Below are 14,909 nucleotides of genomic sequence, written 5' to 3' on the forward strand. Positions count from 1 at the left end.
ATTTTGCATTGATGCCAATTAAGTCATAAACATTTTATTGGTGCTAATTTAGTCCTAAACCTTATGTATTGTTGCCAATTCGGTCCTAAATCTTTTATATTTATACCAATTGAGTTAATCCAACCAATTTTGATCGAAAATCGCCGACGCGGACATCGATTGTCCTACATAGCACTGCTAGCGCAAACTTGGACATTTTTTAATATTATTTTAATATTTTAAATAATTTTTTAAGCATTTTTTTGGCTTTTTTCAAAATTATTTTAAAAAAATATTTGAAATATCAAAAAAATATTAACAAATATCCACGTTAGCGCCAACCGTGCCACGTAGGATAATTGACGTCCATGCCGGTGATTTCCAATTAAAATTGGCCGAATTAACTTAATTGACATAAATGCAAAATTTTTAGGACTAAATTGGTGCTATTGTAAAAGGTTTAGGACCGAATTGGCACTAATAAAAGGTTTATGACTTAATTGACATAAATACAAAAGGTTTAAAACTAAATTTGCATCAAAAAAAGTTTATGACTGAATTGGCACTAAAGCAATAGGTTTAAGACTTTTTTGACATTTTTCCCGACCTTAGGGCCTGCTGTAGGGTAGTTCCATTTTCAAGTATCACATGGAAAACTGTATAAGAGCTCGGCGTAAGGAAGGGAGTTTCCCTTATCTTGTCATAGATGAAAAAATTAATTTTTGTTACACGGAGCCTCCATCTATTTTCCCGTATTATGTGCATATCTGAAAACATCCTTTTTTTTTATTATTGTTTACTATGTACTAACTCCATTTTTATGTCCACTACTTGATTCGATGAGTTTAAAGCATTGGAACTGTTCGGGTACCTCTAATCTTGCTGTCTTGAGATTAGGGGTGAGTATGGTTCCAAGATAGAACCGAGAACCAGGAACTGGAACCCGTAGGATCCACTCTGGTTCCAAGTTCCAAGATATGCGAGGTAGGTTTCGGGTTCTAAAAATTGAAGAACCTGTTACAACGGTTAGGTTCCAGGTTCCACTACCTAGAACCTGGAACCTGGACCCTAAATTCTGATATAAATTTTTATATTTTTCTTGGTATATATTTTTACACAATCATACAATGTTCTATGGCATCCGATGATGAGTGTATAATTTGGAGCCAAACAATTTTTTAGATTTCGGGTTCCAAAAAATAATAAACGTGTTCCAATGGATTGGTTTCGGGTTCTAAATGTAACATGTACAGAGCCTAAAATCACTCACCTCTACTTTTTCTTAGATGTTGTAGCGTTCACTCTCATTTTGCTTAACTAAAAATGAAAAAATAAAAAAAATTGATAGGTTCTCGGGTACCCTGGAACCGACCCTAAAACCCGTGACGGGATAGGTTCCGGGTTCCAAGGTGTGACGGGTAGGTTTCAAGTTCCAAAAAATGAGGAACCTGTTCCGACGGGTAGGTTCCGGGTTCCGGGTAGAACCCGTAAAAAACCCGAAACCACTCACTTCTACTTGGGATCAGAATGTTGATGTGTCCAAAGGTTCGAGCAAAGATATGATCATAACTCAGCGTCGATCGTGGAAATGACGCAAGGAGGAGATAATATGACATGCCCTCATGGAAAGGCCAAATTCCATCTTTTAATTGAACTTCAACACGTAAGCTATTGATTTACGGAGAATTATTTGAGTAGGACAATGGTAAGACGCTCCGAAGAGTGTTTTTTTTTTTTTGTTTTTTTAATCACTAGTTCATATTATGTTTTTTCATTTGAAAAAAATACTAAACAATAACATTGATGTGCGATCGGTATTGCAAATGCGTCTAATTCAATAAGATTGTACTTATGGATATAGTAGAAAAAATACGAATTTAACAAAGATTAATCCTTTGTTACTTTTAGGTTTATGTAGCACCTCATAGGTTAAGCATGCATTTTTAAGCATGAATCGGTTCATTTAATATACTATGTCGAGTATCATCATATTGCCACGTCTACAATTTCTTGAACTGTTCAGGCTGGTAGTCAATTTTCCTTCAAATTTAAAGTATTCATCTATTGTACAATTCTGACATATCTACCATGTATGATACACCTCCAGGTGAAATCAAGATTGTGTTTTGAATGATGGACTATAATCTATAATGAATAAAGTGGAAAACAAATCAAATGCATCCCTAGATTGTAGGGAAAAGTACTAAAAAATTCTTAAATCTATTGTATTAGTACTAATTCAGTCCTAAACATTTTAATTGGTTCAATTAGTCTTAAATAATTTCACATTGGTAACAATTTAGCACATCCGGTCAATTTAGCTTGGAAATTGCATGCTGACGTTGATGCCAACGGTCCTACGTGGTACATTCGGCGCCGACGTGGACAATATTTACAATTCCTTAATAATTTCTTTAGCTTATCTTTTTTTTTTCCTTTTTCCTTTTCTATTTTTCTTTCCATTTTCTTTTTGCTAGTGGCAAGCGACACAGGCTATGGCCAACAAGGGTCGGCCTTGCCGGGCCATGCTTAGGCGAGGGCAAGCTTCGGCGAGGCCCACCTCGCCAGATTTAGCAAGGTCGGCTCTTGCCCAAGCGAGGTTTTCTTTATCGCATTTTCGTTCGACTAAAGAAATGATGAATTTGGAACTTTCCAGTTTGTAAATTGATCTCTATTCGGTCGTAAGCTGCAGTCACTCTTTGTGTTCGATCATACTATGCTCGTCATCGTCCATTCTCATCACTGCTCGGGCGTGAATCTTGAGCCCCGCGATGAGCTCATGACTTCGAAATTTGAATTCTCAGAGGTTTTTCTTCCGTCCTACGAGCTTGGAGCTAAAAGGTTCTGAATTCGTCCTAGTTCGAGCAAATTTAGCGGGTCGTCGAGGCAGATTCGAGTCTTGGGGACGTGGTTCTTGGTGTTTGAAATCATATTGTGAATTTGAGCTAGAGATTGACGGGAGAAGGTGAGGCAAGAGAGTCGTCTCCGAAGAGGCAGCAATTGGACGCAAGAAGGGGCTCGAGGGGGAGAGGCACTGAGGAGAGACACAGACAGCGTGGGGCTGCCGGAGCATTCGTAGCCGCAAGCCATTTCTCAAGAGGTGGCGACAGGCCACTGGTAGAAAAAAGAAGGAAAAAAAATTAATGAAAATATTCAAGTAATCATAAGGATATATCCACGTCAGCGTTGGTCGTGTCACATAAGAACGCCGGCATCCACGTCGCCGATTTTCAATCCGAATTGATTAGATGGACTGAATTGGTATTAGGGGTGAGCAAAAAAATCGGAATCCACCCAAATCGGACCCGACCGTACCCAATCGACTAATTTTGCATGGTAACTAAAGAGTACCGATCCGGTTCCCAATTTCAATTTTCTGGAGCTGGCAAGTACCGGTTCGGTTCATGATTTCAGGAGAGAACCATCCAACCGGACCATAAGGCATAACTTCCCATCGTTGAGATATTGTCTGTTAACTGTTATGCAGTGGCCTACTATCTACCTACTAGATCAATGTATCACAAGTTTGGGCAGGTAATGTTAAAGAACTGATCTTAAATGTAAAAAGAGTTACTTTCTTAGCTTTAGTTTGTGTGTTAGTACCAGGATCGCCAAAAGTGGCGTGCAAGGAATATCGCTCTTGGTGCAGCTCTTGGAGCTGCAGTTTGCTTTCCTCTTGGTAAGTAAGATTGGGATCGTGTCAAAAAAAACTTCAACAAAAGCTTAATTTGCTGATTTGTTAATCAGTCTGTAGGTCTTCCAACACTGCTTCTTTTCACGAGGCTCAAATTGAGACTTGACGTGAAAATGTGAAACAAGACCAGATCCTGCTTCTTCTTTTTTGTCGTTTTCCTGACTCAACATCCTATTTGGGGTATTGTGTTCTTCTCTGCAGGTTGGCTCCATTTGAAGCTAGTGGAGAAAGCAAATGAAGGGAGTGTGGCTGCGTCCCGTGAGATGGATCAAAGGGGAGAGAGGCAAGGAGTGGGACTCCTTTTCGCCCAACACCCAAACCGCAGCCAAAGAGACACCCAAAACAAGCTTAAACATCTCCTTCCCATCTGCTCTAGGATTTTAGTTACCGTTGAAGCTTGGGGTTTGAACGAAAGGAGAAAAGAAACGCGGCTTTGGAAGGGGCCATGTACCAAGGGATGAAGCTGAGTCCCAAGGATGGATGGGCAAGTTTCAAGGAGCTTGGGCTGGCTTCAGGTTAAGAAGCAGGAGGGCTGGTTCAAGGCGCGGGGGGTTTTCTCATTATAAAAACGGCGGATAGAGCAAAAGGAAAAAGAGACTTGAGATTATTAGGTGGAGGGAGGTCTCAGAAAACATGGAGGAGGGAGTTGGCCCCTCGTGAGGGCGAATTAGAGAAAACAGAGAGTAAAAAGTGAAACCGAAGGGCTCTCGGGTGTTCAAAAGAGGAACGAGAGCAGAGAGTGCAGGGAGCAGGGAAGCTCGAGGATGAACTTGGTACAGAGCGCGAGTGTTCAGGAAGCAAGCAGAGAACACGCCTCGCCGAACCATTCCCGGCCGGCATCCTCAACCTCACGATCTCCCCCTCTCCCACTTCCCAACCTTCCCGTAATGGCAGCAGGTGGAGTGAGAAGCTTCAGGTCGTTCGCGGTCACTTTCGCGGCGACGATCCTCCTCATGGCCGCGGCCTCCTCGGCCCAGGACTCCGGAGCTGCGTCCGTGCCGGCGTCCTTCGCAGTCATCAGATCTTCGGTCACGCTGTCTGTTCTCGCTCTGATCAAGTATTGAGGCTCGTTATGGTGTTTTTTGTAGTGTGCACTGTGACAATGTGGTCTGGTTATGTAATACGAGGGAGAGGTTCTTGGAGCTTTTGGAATGGGAGGCCTACCGAGAAGAAAAAAAATAGAGAGACGGGGAGAGTTCTCAGGGTGGAGTCAGCCGCTGCTTTCTCTACTGGTCTTCGGTGGGGGGGTTCTGGGCTTCTGGCTCCGTTTCAAGGGAGTCCCTTCACCGATTTCCACATCTATTACTCCACGAGCAAAAAGAAAAAGAAAAAGTTCTTACGAGGAGGGAGCTCTTAGGGGAGCCTCGTCGGACCGCCGCTCGAGACTACCGCCAGAGCTCGACTCATCGCCGTCCACACCACCGCCGTGGCCGAATGTAGCAGGTGACGCAAGCATCCTCGAGCTTTGTCGAACTTGGAGCTTTCCATGGCCCGACGGCCGCCACCAGGGCGGCAGCCCGTGGTTGGAGGCCACCATCGTAAGTTACTCGATCTCCGTTGATATTCGTTGCGTGCACAGATCTGAGAAATTGAACAAGAAAACGGACAAAAATGGAGGTCGGGGAGGTTGGTCCTGATGAGTTTGGTTCACGGTGGAGGGGTCTCGGTGGAGCTCTGTGTAAGACCACGAGGAGGAAGACGCCCAAAAAATTAAAGGAGAAGACCAAAAAGTAATAAAAGAAATAAAAAATATATATATGATATAATAGAAAAAAGAATGAAAAACGTGAATTGTGAGTGAGGTCAGAGGGAGCTACGTTGGTTTGCTTTTGTGAGTTGGGTTTGACTTTGTATTTAGGTTAGTATGTGGGCTTAGCTTGGAAGCTGGGCTTTTGGGCCATAGAGTAAAAATTGGGCCTTTATTGGAAATCATTAAAAAAATTCTAAAATTGGGTTAAGCCCAAGTTTGGTTTTTTTGTCTTAGACCACCTTGGGCCCTTAAGGCCTGGGCCGGGGTCTGCCGGCCCGGTCCGGATAATTTTCCCCGAAAAAAAAAAATAATAATAACAAAAAAATTTCCAAAAAATTATAAACAAATTCTAGAAAATCACATAAAAATAGGGGATGGTTAGATTGACCTTACTTCCTCAGTTTTATCCTTAGATTCCCTCAAAAAATGATGATTTTGACCCTTTGGGCAAACTGTCCCCAAAATTGTTCCACACTTTAATCGCACCATTGTTTGAGCTCTTAGGGCTTTATTGGGGATGTCGGGCTTGATTTGATACGTTTTACCCGTATGTCATTGACTCCTTGATTGTGCACATTATATACCATGATCATAATTAATATGATAGACTCACATTTGCACGAGCATGTTAGAAAAATACTCAATTCCGATATCAAAAGGGCGTTGGTGGTGACACCAACGTAACCAAGTCCCCGAACTCTTAATCTCTAGTTGGGTAGAATCGAACGGCATCTCTCAACCGCTCGATGAAGTTTCCGGTCTACCTTCCCCAAAAACCAATAGCGACTTCTTTTTGCATGTACACATACCACCCGATCACACTAAGATAGAATTTGATTTTTCCTGCCGCGATTTGGTGTAGGCTTGGGAGGGCCCGAGCAAAGCCCGTTCTAGAGGCTTAGCAATCCATTAACCTAATTTCTTCAAAATTGGGTCGCGACACCATCCATCCTGGAGCCGATCACCCTTAATTAGTATCAATGTGAAAAAGGTTTAGAACTAAATTGGTTTAATTGAAAATCTAAGGCTGAATTGTACAGTTTATTATTATTATTATTATTATTATTATTATTATTATAAAGCAATCTCGATTTCAACCGGAGGTGTATCCCTCCACTCCAATCCTCTCTCACATACACCCTCGCACTCGCGATCTATACTAATCAAGTATCATCACTAACGGTGTAGTAATATTTTTCGGCATACGCATATGCTCTTTTGTTAAATTAAACAAAAGTCAACCATTTATTGAAATCACCTAGAGCACTAATATTATTGATTTTTAGGATCGTCCATCAAAACTTATAATCAAAATCTCAATCTAAATGTATCGTCTCGAGTAGTTGCCTATTCCCAGCAATCAAAAGATTTTTTACGACTAAAAGTTAAAATATAGAATGTTTTGAATAATCCTCACATGTTAATGAAGTTTTAAGAATGGTTATAGAGACGAGGCATTCATTCAATCGTGAGTACAACATGTTGGGGTGTGGTTTTTCATACTTCTATCGATAGGAAAGCATTGGGGTCCCGCTTAGTCTCAAAGTAATATCTATAACGATCGAGATCCTTCACAAATTAAATCTCAAGTAATATCATATTATACACTCATGAGACTCAAATAATACAGACGATCCAAGAATGCCATATAAATTCTAATATAATTGAAATTCACAAACCTTCTGTTGCGCACTTCGATCCCAATTTCTCGATGTCCCCTAGTCTCCTCAACTCAATCAATCTGCGAAAACAAAGTGCCAAACAACTTTTATATCTTTTAGCAGAATATTATAGCCAAGAAACTATTAAATCTAAATAGAAAAATTGTATTTGTGTCTGCAATATGATCAAAACGATATTTTTACCTTTCTTTTGGTAAAAAAGATGTTAGTTTTCTTTTGCAAATAATTAGTAATATTTGCACTACATGATACCTCTCGCATAAATATTTTGCTAAATGCTTTGAGAGAGTGTTTCTTTCCATCCCTTGTTTTACCTAAGTTTATCCTCTTTGGAAACCATATCAAATAAAATATGTAAGACCAATGAGTTTGATCGATGTTAGAAATCCTTATAACGACTTTTAGTCACATACAGTAACCCCGAGTTTAAGTACGCGCCCTTGAGCATTTTATCGGTGCTTCCAATAACGCGTTATTAATCAAGCAAAATCATCAATAGTCTAAGGTTTGATACTATAGATTTTCCTTATGAGTCAATTGATGACCAAAGGATATGCATTGTCACATTAGTGGAATATGCAATTCCCACCTAAGCTACCCTACTATCATATTTCTTGGTATGGAAATGTATTGAATGCAAAATATGCAAGTGTATCCACCATTAACGAGAACAGCAAATTCTTTGCCTATTTATATGGCTCTCGTCTTTTGATACTCCACACGTCAATATCTTATTCCTCTAAAGCCACTATCTTACCCTTCTCCTCACATACATCCCCCCGTATCAACAAAAGATGAAGTCGTTCCATCAACCTTTGTGATCTTTTCCTCAGAAAACCTATTGATGAATCTAATGTGTGATCCATTTGTTTCATAAAAATGTATGGATCATCATACAGAAAACGCTCCTAATTTCAAGACGGTATGCCTCATCTTGCGTTCTAACCCCGAAAAATCAGATCGGTGATTTACCAAAACAATCTATTTTCATGACTTCATCTTCCTTCTCTCAGCCGTGTTGGGTGGTTGGCAACCCTCAGAAGATGAGTGAACTTTCTGCAGGTACTATGTCGTTACCTGGAACTCAAATTTGCAAAGCAAAGACTCAGTTCATAGGACAAATGAAGGGATACAACTGGGGGCCTCCTTTAGAACACATGGAAAATTGTATAATAGCTCGGAGTGGGGGGTGAGCTGCCCTAATTTTTGCATCGTTGAGAAATAAAATTTTTTATTACACGGACTATGCATCTTTTTTTCTATATTATATTCAGACCTCTAATACAGTGGGTAGGTCCTAAGCAAGACCTTAAAAGACTTAAAGAGAGACAGGAAAAGGAACTCCCCGATATGGTGGAGAGATGTCCCCGTAAATTCTCTTTGTATTCCCTCTCTCTAGGGAAGAAAAAGATACGGAGAGAACTTAGGAGTGGTAGCCGGGGAAGATAGATCCCAGGTTAGCTTCAATCGTGACTATCTAGTAGGGTGGTATAGTAGCCACCCGCGCCTGCAGTCATGCTAGGAGCTTACTCGAATTTCAACGTCTTTCGTAAAACTAGATTCGATGAACTTTAAATTATGAATTCCAGTTTGGGAAATAAAATTGGATTTTTGAAGATTTAAGAGACAAAAATTGAATTGTTCTCAAACGTCGATCAGAGAAAGTCAAGCTAGAATAGTCAAGTCATCCAGTCGTAGTACCGAGACCCTTCACGCTTGAACCTAGCCCTAATCGAGCCCAAGATGTGAAAATCTCAAATTTGCCCTCAATCGATTAAGTTAAATTACTAGTCGGTACCCATTTATCAAATTACCGGAACTCCCACATATATTATATACTACAGGACAAAAATTCAAAGTGTGATTTGACGAAGATGGGCCCCATCCAAGTCAAATCAGCTGCCCCTTGTCACTTACCGTTTCTATCTCTCCCATTTTCTTTTCTTTTTCTTTTTTTTTCTTTCTTTTTCTCTCTCCTTCTTCTCTCTCTCCTGCTACATGCCCCGGACGCCAGCCCTTCTCTCCTTCCCTTTGTTGCAACCCGACGCTTAGACGTGGCCGGTTCCGGTTCGGGAACCGGCGGTTCTGGGCCGGTTCCCGGGCCGATTTCGGTTCCGTATTTTAATTTTAAATGTTAAAATAAAAAATAATAAAATTGTAAATTGTAAAATATAATTAAATTATATATTGTAATAAAATGTGGGAAAAAAAGAGAGATGAGGAATGGGCTTGAACTTAATGAATTATCATTAAGCGCCTACATATCTTCTTGGGGATAAAAGAATCAAATCTCATGTAGTTCTTTTATCTTTGATAACCCCAACTTACTTCATCGTTAATTGTCGCTACCCCGTTGTAGTACCCGTAGCGGTGGTATCTCCACAATCGTCATTAAAAAATTCGTGTTTTTGATCCAGCTCTTGGTGTCGAAATTTTACCTTCGTCCAATCGTCAACACAAGCTTGAGCTTCCATAGACTCCGGGCTTAATCTTGAACGGCGAAAGTTCAAAACTAATCCTCCAGTGCTAAATGCTTGTTCAACTGTAATTGTTGAAGAATGGATTGCTAATATCCGGCAAGCGATGAGGGCGAGAACTGGGTAATCGATTGAGTGACTCTTCCACCACTTTAAGATTTGGAAATTTGTACTATGTTTCGCATCATGAAACTCAAATTGAGTGGTTAAATATTTTTCTAATTTAGAAATACTACCTGTTGCCCCTTTTTATTTTTATTTTTGTATACTCTTGAGCATATTGTACCCTCTACTAAGTGAACTACCAGCTTCGCTATGTGAGGCAGTAGGTTGTAAAGATCCGTAATCACTTACACCTTATCTACTACAAAATTCTCCATATAATACTACTATAGATTCTTTAACATCTCCTTGTATATTTGAAATATCTATTGAATCTTCTAAATGTAAACAATCATAATAATACACATTCAAATAATCTAGTAAATTGTCTAATTTAATACATGGATAAAAAACAATACCAACTAAATAGACAAGAGGAATTTGGAAATAATAATGCAACCATTTTTCTCGCATTACTAAAATAGTCCGATCTAATTCGGTATCTTTTTTCATATTCACTAAAAACACTACCAATATTAACACATTCTATTAAAAATAAATGCGTAGTAGGATAATAAATACCAGATAAAGTATTAGTAGCATCATTAAAAATTTTCAAAAAATCTAAATTTTTTTTTGCAAACGTCCCAATGTTGCGGAAGTAAAGTAATTTCGGGAATATTTTGCAAAATAAACATATAGAATAAATCTTTGTAATCAAAAGTTTGACGAAACAACTCATAGGTAGAATTCCAACGAGTTGGAATGTCTTTTGGAAATCTTTTTGTCCTCCTCCCATGTTGTTTACAAAATTTTCCCCATGCTTTCATAAAATGGGCACGACTCCATAAAAATTTAATTGCACCATTTAGTGGGGCGAGAGAAGTGTCAAGAGTTCGTAAATCATCTTGTATACATAAATTTAAAACATTGCAAGCACATCCAATGTGAAAAATTGTTCCCCAAAAGAGGGTTTGAAAATATTTTCTAATTCGGGAATGGAAGCGGTATTTGCGGCGGCATTATCAAAACTAATTGAAAATACTTTATTTATCAAATTATATTCTTCTAAAACTTGTCTAATTATTCTATAAATATTATGAGCCAAATGTTTTTATCAAAAACTCGAAATGCAATAAGTCTTTTTTGAATAGTCCAATCGTCACCTATCCAATGACACGTGACACCCATATAAGAATGAATTTGCCAAGGATTACTCCAAATATCACTACCTATATGCACACGTCCATTAAATTCCGAAAAAAAAATTTGCTAAAGATTTTTTTTGTTTTTTATAAAGATGAAAAAGTTCGTGTTTAAGAGTACTTTTTGGAATAGTTGGTGGTTGCGGAACCAACGCAGTATTTATCAAATATTTCAAATTAAAATTTTCACCAGTAGTAAATGGAGCATGATCAAGGGCAACATATTCAACTAATGTTTGTTTATAAAGTGCATCAATGTAACGGAATAAAGGATGAGGATTAGAATTGGCGTACCCGGAAATTTGTGGAAAAAGTACATTAGAAGTGCCATAATTTTTGTACGGCGTTCACTTGAGTTCCATAACTTTCAAAACGTTCACTTAAGTGCCATAACTTTTAAAAATCGTTCACTTGAGTGTCATGTTGACATGGCAGCTAGAAAAGGCGATGTGGCAGCTGGAAAAGTTACTGTAGATGCTAGAAAAGTTACAGCAGCACGTCGAAAAAGTTACCGTAGACGCCGGAAAGATGATGTGGCACGCCGGAAAGCTGATGTGGCACGCCGGAAAAGTTACTATAACACTCAAGTGAACGATTTTGCTCTAACGTAGCACTCAAGTGAACGATTTTTAAAAGTTATGGCACTTAAGGGAACGTTTTGAACGTTATGGCACTCAAGTGAACGCCGTACACAAGTTATGGCACTTTTAGTGTACTTTTCCCGAAATTTATTGTTACGTAGTGTCGATCCCCGCTTGAGTTGGATGTTTTTTCATCGGATGCCGACGAAATGTTCCGTCGCTGTCTCCTTTCGTAAATTTATATGTTTGCGAATAATATTTATAATTTATATTATATTTACCTTCGCCTTTATCACATACCTTGTCGAAGTGCAGCCACAAGTCGGATGTACTCTCTCGGCCCTTCCATTCTGGCTCATTTGCCATTAACGTTTCTTCGACACCGGTAGGAGGATGAAAACTTTATTGTGTTGAGATGTGCTTGACGTTTGGAATCGGGACAATGTTGATATTATCGTCGTTGTCTTCCCAACATGCATACTCACGAGGATCATATTCGAGAATGGGATACTCGGAATCTCCCATAGTCATCTTGCCATTTTCAGCATTTCTGCTTCCACTTGCCATTTTTGAGAGAATTGAGGCGGGATCGAGAGAATTGAGCGAATTGAGAGAATTTGAGAGAATTATTGAGAGGATTTGTGAGAAAAATGAAAGGGGGAGGATAGGTGTTTATAGACAAGAATTAAAAACAAATCAATTAAAAAAAAAACCAACGGCCAACTTGGCCATTGCATGTGCAACGGCTCTTCGGGAGTGGACTCGCGAGCCCAGGGGGGTGGGGGGTGTCTTGGGGCAAAGAGCCCAACGGCTCTTTGCCCCACGGACCCAGTCAGGCCCCTTTTTTTTATTTAATTAAACAGGTCGGAACCGGTTCCGGGCCGGTTCCCACAATTATGGAACCGTAGACCCGGTCAATGGGCCGGTTCCGGGTCCCGGTTCCAATTTGGCCACGTCTACCGACGCCAACCACCACTAATGCGTGTCGCTACCGACCAGCCACCTCGTCGCCGCGTCGGCCCACCGTTAGCCAGCCGGTCGTCACTTGCCGATCACTGCCCGAAAACCCCAGCCCGAGGACCCTCGACCCGCGGCCTCCACCTCACTTTCTTAGCACCGTCTTCCCAGCCCACTACCTTCGGGCACTTTATTCGTTCACCGCAGCCTGCCACCCTCGGCCGTCACCCGGCCACCGCTAGTCACCCCGTCGCCGTGCCACTCCTCTAGCGCCGAGAACCCAGCCGGTCTAAGAAACCCTTGTAAGCCTCGGCCGAAAACCACAGACCCATCCTCCGCCCGAGCCTCGCCCATCATGCCTCTACCGGCCCACCCGTCGCGCCTCGCTCCGGCCATCGTAAACCCCTTGTCGCCCCCTAACTACCTCGCGAGCACCCGCCGGCCACAGTCGTCCACCCTCAACCTAGAGACCCCCTAAATCCACGACCCCAGTTGAGCTCGAGACCAACTTGAGCCTTCGACGAGCTTCGGCCGTGACCCACCGCGCTCGTCGCCATTAGCCCTAGCCGTCCAACCGCTTACTGCTCCCCTTTCCCCCTCACCCGCGAGCCAATGCGAGCTGTTCCCACCGTGCTCCACTTCCACCAACCCTTGACGACAAGCTCAGCCCCCCGGTGCTACCGTCCGGCCCCACCGCCCATGAGTCGAGTTGCTATCGCATCCCGAAGCCGCACCTGCGAGCCCCGGAACCCGCCGTGACCCGAACCTGTGCCGTTGCCGTGAGTTGTCGTGGTCGTCGCCGACACATCTAAGTCACAACCGAATGTCGTTTAGTTGTGAGTTTGCCCCTAAACTCTAATGAGGATGTTAATTACATTTAGAGGTAGATTAATTAATGTTAATGACAGTTTAGTTAGATTAATCGTAGCCGGGTGAGATTAGTAAATATGGTTAGGTTAAATTAACCATAGTCAAGTTAAAGTAACAGTAGTTACTTTATGTAAATCATGGTTAGATTAAATTAATCATAGTTACTTTAAGATAACCGTAGTCTAGTTAATTAATTGAAGTCGGATTAGTCAATTATTGTGGGGTCAATTAACCGTGGTTGGGTAATTTGTTTGAGATAAGTGGACTGATTAAAGCCAGGTTAATTAATTAAGGTGGATTTAACTAATTATAATGAGGTTAATTAATTATAATTATGCCAATTAACATGGATGGATTAATTAATTAATAATTAATTAATCATTATTAGGTGATTATTGTGTAATTTTTTGGGTGATTGTCCAATGATTGTTGGGTACCTTGAATGCTAGAAATTTTATAAGTAAGACGAATAATTACCCTATTTATGATACAAAGTCCGGTGGATAAGATTGGTGTATGTGACCTCCTGTGTTTGTCTCATTGTTATTTGAGCACGAAAAATGGCCTTGAGCCAAGTTTTGAGCACGACTGTGTATGTATTGGAATTTAATGCAATGATATAAAAATGGGTTGGTCACCTAGCGTGCTTAGGTGGTCACATGGGGGACAAAACGTCACTCGGGAGTGTCCCGAGGGCAAAACGCCACCGGCGGGTGTCTTGGAGATTAAACATCACTCGGGGGTGTCTCATAGGCGAAACATCACTCGGAGGTGTCTTGGGGGTAAAACGTCACTCGGGAGTGTCTTGTGGACGAAACCTCACTCAAGGGTATCCCGTGGGTGAGTTATTAATAATCGAAACACGTGTGGTACATTGTGCATGCAAACCGTGATGAATGTTCTAGTTGTATGCCTTGGATTTTGTGCAATGGATTGACATGCTATAATGTTCAATGTGTGGGCCAAGGCGAGGTAATATTACATGCGATTGATAATTGATTGTGCGGTTTGCGCCCGAACCTTTTGTAGTTAGAGCATGGCGCTAGTCGCACTCTATTGATACGTTATCGACGGTTACCCTGTGTGTTTAGGTCGCCTTGAGCGAATCAGTACCCTAATTGGACTTAGGCGTTGACTCACGGCGATTTTATATCTCAATCGTTGTTGTTAACCTCTCTTCAAGTCCTTAGCTATGGAGTAACGATTTCTTGGATCCGAGTGGAGCACGTGGATGTTTGTTTTTTTTTTAAGTAGCTTGAAGTAGTGTTAAGCCGGACCTCGACTTGGTATCTTTTGTTTGGTCGTAGGAAGTGGTCTTAAGGTATGGCTTGTATACATATATACTTCTCAAGGTTAACGAGATAAATAAATAAAAGTAATATTTTGCTGATGTGTGATTTGATAGTCTACTATTCTATCCCTCTTGTTTGATTTGATGTCCGAAAGCAATACGTTACGCATGCGTCTAATAAAAAGATAAAAATAATATGTCGATGACATACTTGGGACGTCATCCTTTTATGACTTGAGGCGATTTAGTAGGGTTGTTGCGTAGCCGGGGATCGGGGCGTGACAATGACTCCCGATGCAAGCTCCTAGCATGACTCTCGGC

Source organism: Rhodamnia argentea, chromosome 5, assembly GCF_020921035.1.
Source record: "Rhodamnia argentea isolate NSW1041297 chromosome 5, ASM2092103v1, whole genome shotgun sequence".
NCBI classification, from domain to species: Eukaryota; Viridiplantae; Streptophyta; class Magnoliopsida; order Myrtales; family Myrtaceae; genus Rhodamnia; species Rhodamnia argentea.